Source organism: Oncorhynchus kisutch, linkage group LG12 (assembly GCF_002021735.2).
Source record: "Oncorhynchus kisutch isolate 150728-3 linkage group LG12, Okis_V2, whole genome shotgun sequence".
Lineage (NCBI taxonomy): Eukaryota > Metazoa > Chordata > Actinopteri > Salmoniformes > Salmonidae > Oncorhynchus > Oncorhynchus kisutch.
In genome coordinates this window covers 13737324-13743619 of record NC_034185.2, presented here as the reverse complement: position 1 = coordinate 13743619, position 6296 = coordinate 13737324, and positions in this window count along the sequence as shown.

Genomic DNA, 6296 nt, shown 5'->3' with positions numbered 1-6296 from the left:
GCTACATCCAGACACAAATGTGAGAACGCCTCACTCTGACCATTTTACTCCCCCTAGCAGAGCTGTTTAGGCAGTTTTCATGTTATCCAGAGTGTTGGTGACTGTAACTGTGCTGCTGGCAACAAATTAATTATGTTTTTTTTGCTGATGTTTACTGACACCTGTCCTATTGAATGGGTTTTGTGCGTTCGTAAATTCATCAGTATTTCTGCGCACTGGCACACTCAGACGAGAGTGCTCTGAAATCAGCGTAGATAGCCAGAGTGAATTTACACACACACCTTTTGTCTCATTCTCTCTCACTGAGTCGCTGCTGGAGACATACCAAGGCGCTAACTCAATCAACATCCAGTCATCTATATTTGCAAACAAGAACTCTGTGTAGAAGTATGCACAGATCTAGGATCAGCCTACCATGGGTGGAGGACACAAAATGGGCCTCAGGGTCCGTATCCGCAAAGCGTAACAGAGTAGAAAATTGGTGTAAGTACCATGTGTAGAGACATGTTAATAATGCTCTCATGGGTAAAAATAAAAGCGACGCATGAAGCTTCTTTATTCACGAGTCCCACCTAGTCGACAGATATTTAGGACACCTCATGAGCTGTCCTAACCAGTTAAGAGTTACCAGCAGGTAAAAAAGACAGCGAGTCAGTGTTTCCTGCACCATAGACAGGCAAATGCTCTGGAGTTGTTGAAATATTTAGTTTGATGTTTCTATATGATCAATCCATAAATAATCTAGACATTCATGCAACAGTGTCTCTTGCGCTTTTGCCAATGATTTCACATAGGCCTAGGCCTCATTGGGTGTCTTGGGGGTAAACCCACTCCCCTCCCTATCCTGTAATTCTCCCAGAAATCACTATGTCAACAACAACAAAATACCAACCCTTTCCCTGGCTTCCATTACTCTTGCTCAACTTAACAATTAATGTGTCTCATCTCAACCTTTTTAGTCAATCCAACATAAGGATTTGTGATGGCCTGTCTCCACTGTGTCTTATGTTGAAAAATATGATTAGTTCCATTTCAGAGCTCCAAAATGGTATATCATACTATGTGATTGGAGGAAGCATGGGCAAATTATGCTACTTTAAACATTAATAAACATGTTATCCCACTTGGGAGACAAGTAGGAGTAAATGACCTGAAAGATTTAATGTAGTCACATTCACCATGGTTGTCTGAAGCGAGCACAGCTGGCGATGGCTCATCGTGACTGGTTATTCCCAATGATATATTCCCCATCATTTGCAACAATGTCAATGAGCATCATCACTATATTTCCTTTGTTGTACCTCAAACTGTTGTGATTACCAGCTGAGATAAACTCTTATGGGTTTATTTTACTCCTGGCTTTGTCTGGGCAGTGTCATGTCACCCTAAAACCTACTCTGAGCTGGGAGTTTTTTATTGTCTTAAAACAGGTTTTAGCAGGATACCTAGGTACCTTTCTGAGACGCTTTGTGGAAACTGCCTCAGATCAGCAACTCGGGGAAACTTCACCCTACTTTGTGAACCATCATCAGTGCCACTCCACTGTCCCACCCTCTGGTCAACAACAGTCATTACACCTTCAAGGACCAGACTTCTCAATAGAAGCAGGAGATGTTAGGGTGAAGTTGCCTCTAGACACTGATCTTGAGTCAGTTTAGGATGTTCCCCACTCTTGGTTGAGGATAGGATTGCTGAATGGAGAAGCTGATCCTAGAGCTGTACCTAGGGGAAACTTTACTCATGGAAGCATAATAACAAAAAAACAAAAAAGTGTGTGTGCAAAATGTGACGTAGTGGACCAGTCACCAGTAACCACCCACCCTCTTCCATCCATTAATTGATTGTGTTTCCACTCTGGATTCTGCTTTGCTGACCTAAACAGAACTCATTACTTTGGGGGAGGATGAAGTCTGCATCTGAAATGGCTCCCTATTCCCTTTTACAGTGCACTACTTTTGACCAGACCCATTTTGACTATGGAAGAATAGGGTGCCACAAAGGCTGATGGAACACTTCATTCAGAGGGAAATGTAAGAATGCCTGACTCCACCCTTCCCACTCAGTCCTGGGTCACCATAGAAACATTCCTTCTTGAACAATAAACACAGTGACTAGTTCTGAACTTCTACATTTATTCAACAGAGAGTATACTCCGTATTCAGTTTACACAAGTAATTCACAACACCAACTGTGTTCCTATTGTGAAACTTTTCAAATCAAGTTGCATATGTAACCCGACTCTTAGCTTGTGTTTACGTTATAAAAATCTGTAGTTATCACATTTGAATTTAAAAAGCTCAAAGAGTGAGTAACAAAATTGGAGAAGCCAGAGCCTGTATTCATAAACATGTCAGACTATGAGAGCTGATCTGGGATCAGTTTAGCCTTTTAGATCACAATGAATACGATTATATGAACAGGTGGGAACTGACATATCAGTCCACCTACTCTGAGAAGCTTCATGGACCCTGGCAGACCCTGGCGCTTGCAACCCCAGGATTGTGGGTTCGATTTCCAAGGGCCACCCATATGTAAAGTGTATGCACGCATGACTGGAAGTTGCTTTGAATAAAAGCATCTGCTAAATTGCAGGTATTTTATTATTATATTATTATTATGAATTGTTCAGTACCTAATATGCTAAGGGCCAGTGGTGTAAAGTACTTAAGTAAAGTCGTTTTTTGGGGTATATTTACTTTATACCCCTGGTCATCCCTACTGCCTCTGATCTGATGGAGTGTGCCCCTGGTCATCCCTACTGCCTCTGATCTGATGGAGTGTGCCCCTGGTTATCCCTACTGCCTCTGATCTGATGGAGTGTGCCCCTGGTCATCCCTACTGCCTCTGATCTGATGGAGTGTGCCCCTGGTCATCCCTACTGCCTCTGATCTGATGGAGTGTGCCCCTGGTTATCCCTACTGCCTCTGATCTGATGGAGTGTGCCCCTGGTCATCCCTACTGCCTCTGATCTGATGGAGTGTGCCCCTGGTCATCCCTACTGCCTCTGATCTGATGGAGTGTGCCCCTGGTTATCCCTACTGCCTCTGATCTGATGGAGTGTGCCCCTGGTCATCCCTACTGCCTCTGATCTGATGGAGTGTGCCCCTGGTCATCCCTACTGCCTCTGATCTGATGGAGTGTGCCCCTGGTCATCCCTACTGCCTCTGATCTGATGGAGTGTGCCCCTGGTTATCCATAAATAAAAAACAAAAACATTTGAAATTATTTATACTTTTACTTTTGATATGTAAGTTTATTTAAAACAAAATACTTTTAGACTTTTACTCAGGTAGGATTTTACTGGGTGAATTTTACTTGAGTCATTTTCTATGAAGGTATCTTTACTTTTACTCAAGTATGACAATTGGGTACTTTTTCCGCCACTGCAAGGGGCTACAGTGGCAAATGCATTTTGCTAAGTGTCTCAACCAGTGACGATTTTAGCATGTAAATCTTGGTGTGGAAAACAACATTTATTAGTATTTTTATTCATGCCAGCAAAGCCACTAAACTACACAACACTAAGCAGTACATTCATTGCACTATAATGGTGCCAGTCACACCAATGTGTCAGAGGAAACACCGTCGAACTGACGACCGAAGTCAGTTTGCAGGAGCCCGGCCCGCCACACAGAGTTTCTAGAGCACGATGAGACAAGTCCGGCCAAACCCTCTTCTAACCCGGACGAAGCTGGGCCAATTGTGCGCCGCCCCATGGGTCTCCCGGTCACAGCTGGCTGTGACACAGCCTAGGATTGAACCCAGGGCTGCAGTCGTGTCTCAGCACTCATTGTGCTGAAAATATAAAAAACTATCGGCCTATATCGAGTCTTCCATTCCTCTCAAAAATTTTAGAGAAGGCTGTTGCGCAGCAACTCACTGCCTTCCTGAAGACAAACAATGTATACGAAATGCTTCAGTCTGGTTTTAGACCCCAGCATAGCACTGAGACGGCACTTGTGAAGGTGGTAAATGACATTTTAATGGCATCGGACCGAGGCTCTGCATCTGTCCTCGTGCTCCTAGACCTTAGTGCTGCTTTTGATACCATCGATCACCACATTCTTTTGGAGAGATTGGAAACCCAAATTGGTCTACACGGACATGTTCTGGCCTGGTTTAGATCTTATCTGTCAGAAAGATATCAGTTTGTCTCTGTGAATGGTTTGTCCTCTGACAAATCAACTGTAAATTTCGGTGTTCCTCAAGGTTCCGTTTTAGGACCACTATTGTTTTCACTATATATTTTACCTCTTGGGGATGTTATTCGAAAACATAATGTAAACTTTCACTGCTATGCGGATGACACACAGCTGTACATTTCAATGAAACATGGTGAAGCCCCAAAATTGCCCTCGCTAGAAGCATGTGTTTCAGACATAAGGAAGTGGATGGCTGCAAACTTTCTACTATTAAACTCGGACAAAACAGAGATGCTTGTTCTAGGTCCCAAGAAACAAAGAGATCTTCTGTTGAATCTGACAATTAATCTTAATGGTTGTACAGTCGTCTCAAATAAAACTGTGAAGGACCTCGGCGTTACTCTGGACCCTGATCTCTCTTTTGAAGAACATATCAAGACCATTTCGAGGACAGCTTTTTTCCATCTACGTAACATTGCAAAAATCAGAAACTTTCTGTCCAAAAATGATGCAGAAAAATTAATCCATGCTTTTGTCACTTCTAGGTTAGACTACTGCAATGCTCTATTTTCCGGCTACCCGGATAAAGCACTAAATAAACTTCAGTTAGTGCTAAATACGGCTGCTAGAATCCTGACTAGAACCAAAAAATTTGATCATATTACTCCAGTGCTAGCCTCTCTACACTGGCTTCCTGTCAAAGCAAGGGCTGATTTCAAGGTTTTACTGCTAACCTACAAAGCATTACATGGGCTTGCTCCTACCTATCTCTCTGATTTGGTCCTGCCGTACATACCTACACGTACGCTACGGTCACAAGACGCAGGCCTCCTAATTGTCCCTAGAATTTCTAAGCAAACAGCTGGAGGCAGGGCTTTCTCCTATAGAGCTCCATTTTTATGGAACGGTCTGCCTACCCATGTCAGAGACGCAAACTCGGTCTCAACCTTTAAGTCTTTACTGAAGACTCATCTCTTCAGTGGGTCATATGATTGAGTGTAGTCTGGCCCAGGAGTGGGAAGGTGAACGGAAAGGCTCTGGAGCAACGAACCGCCCTTGCTGTCTCTGCCTGGCCGGTTCCCCTCTTTCCACTGGGATTCTCTGCCTCTAACCCTATTACAGGGGCTGAGTCACTGGCTTGCTGGGGCTCTCTCATGCCGTCCCTGGAGGGGGTGCGTCACCTGAGTGGGTTGATTCACTGTTGTGGTCATCCTGTCTGGGTTGGCGCCCCCCCCTTGGGTTGTGCCGTGGCGGAGATCTTTGTGGGCTATACTCAGCCTTGTCTCAGGATGGTAAGTTGGTGGTTGAAGATATCCCTCTAGTGGTGTGGGGGCTGTGCTTTGGCAAAGTGGGTGGGGTTATATCCTTCCTGTTTGGCCCTGTCCGGGGGTGTCCTCGGATGGGGCCACAGTGTCTCCTGACCCCTCCTGTCTCAGCCTCCAGTATTTATGCTGCAGTAGTTTATGTGTCGGGGGGCTGGGGTCAGTTTGTTATATCTGGAGTACTTCTCCTGTCCTATTCGGTGTCCTGTGTGAATCTAAGTGTGCATTCTCTAATTCTCTCCTTCTCTCTTTCTTTCTCTCTCTCGGAGGACCTGAGCCCTAGGACCATGCCCCAGGACTACCTGACATGATGACTCCTTGCTGTCCCCAGTCCACCTGGCCATGCTGCTGTTCCAGTTTCAACTGACCTGAGCCCTAGGACCATGCCCCAGGACTACCTGACATGATGACTCCTTGCTGTCCCCAGTCCACCTGGCCATGCTGCTGCTCCAGTTTCAACTTCCACCTGACTGTGCTGCTGCTCCAGTTTCAACTGTTCTGCCTTATTATTATTCGACCATGCTGGTAATTTATGAACATTTGAACATCTTGGCCATGTTCTGTTATAATCTCCACCCGGCACAGCCAGAAGAGGACTGGCCACCCCACATAGCCTGGCTCCTCTCTAGGTTTCTTCCTAGGTATTGGCCTTTCTAGGGAGTTTTTCCTAGCCACCGTGCTTCTACACCTGCATTGCTTGCTGTTTGGGGTTTTAGGCTGGGTTTCTGTACAGCACTTTGAGATATCAGCTGATGTACGAAGGGCTATATAAATAAATTTGATTTGATTTGATTTGACATTGTTGAATTTGCATTTCCAATTGTGTATGTTT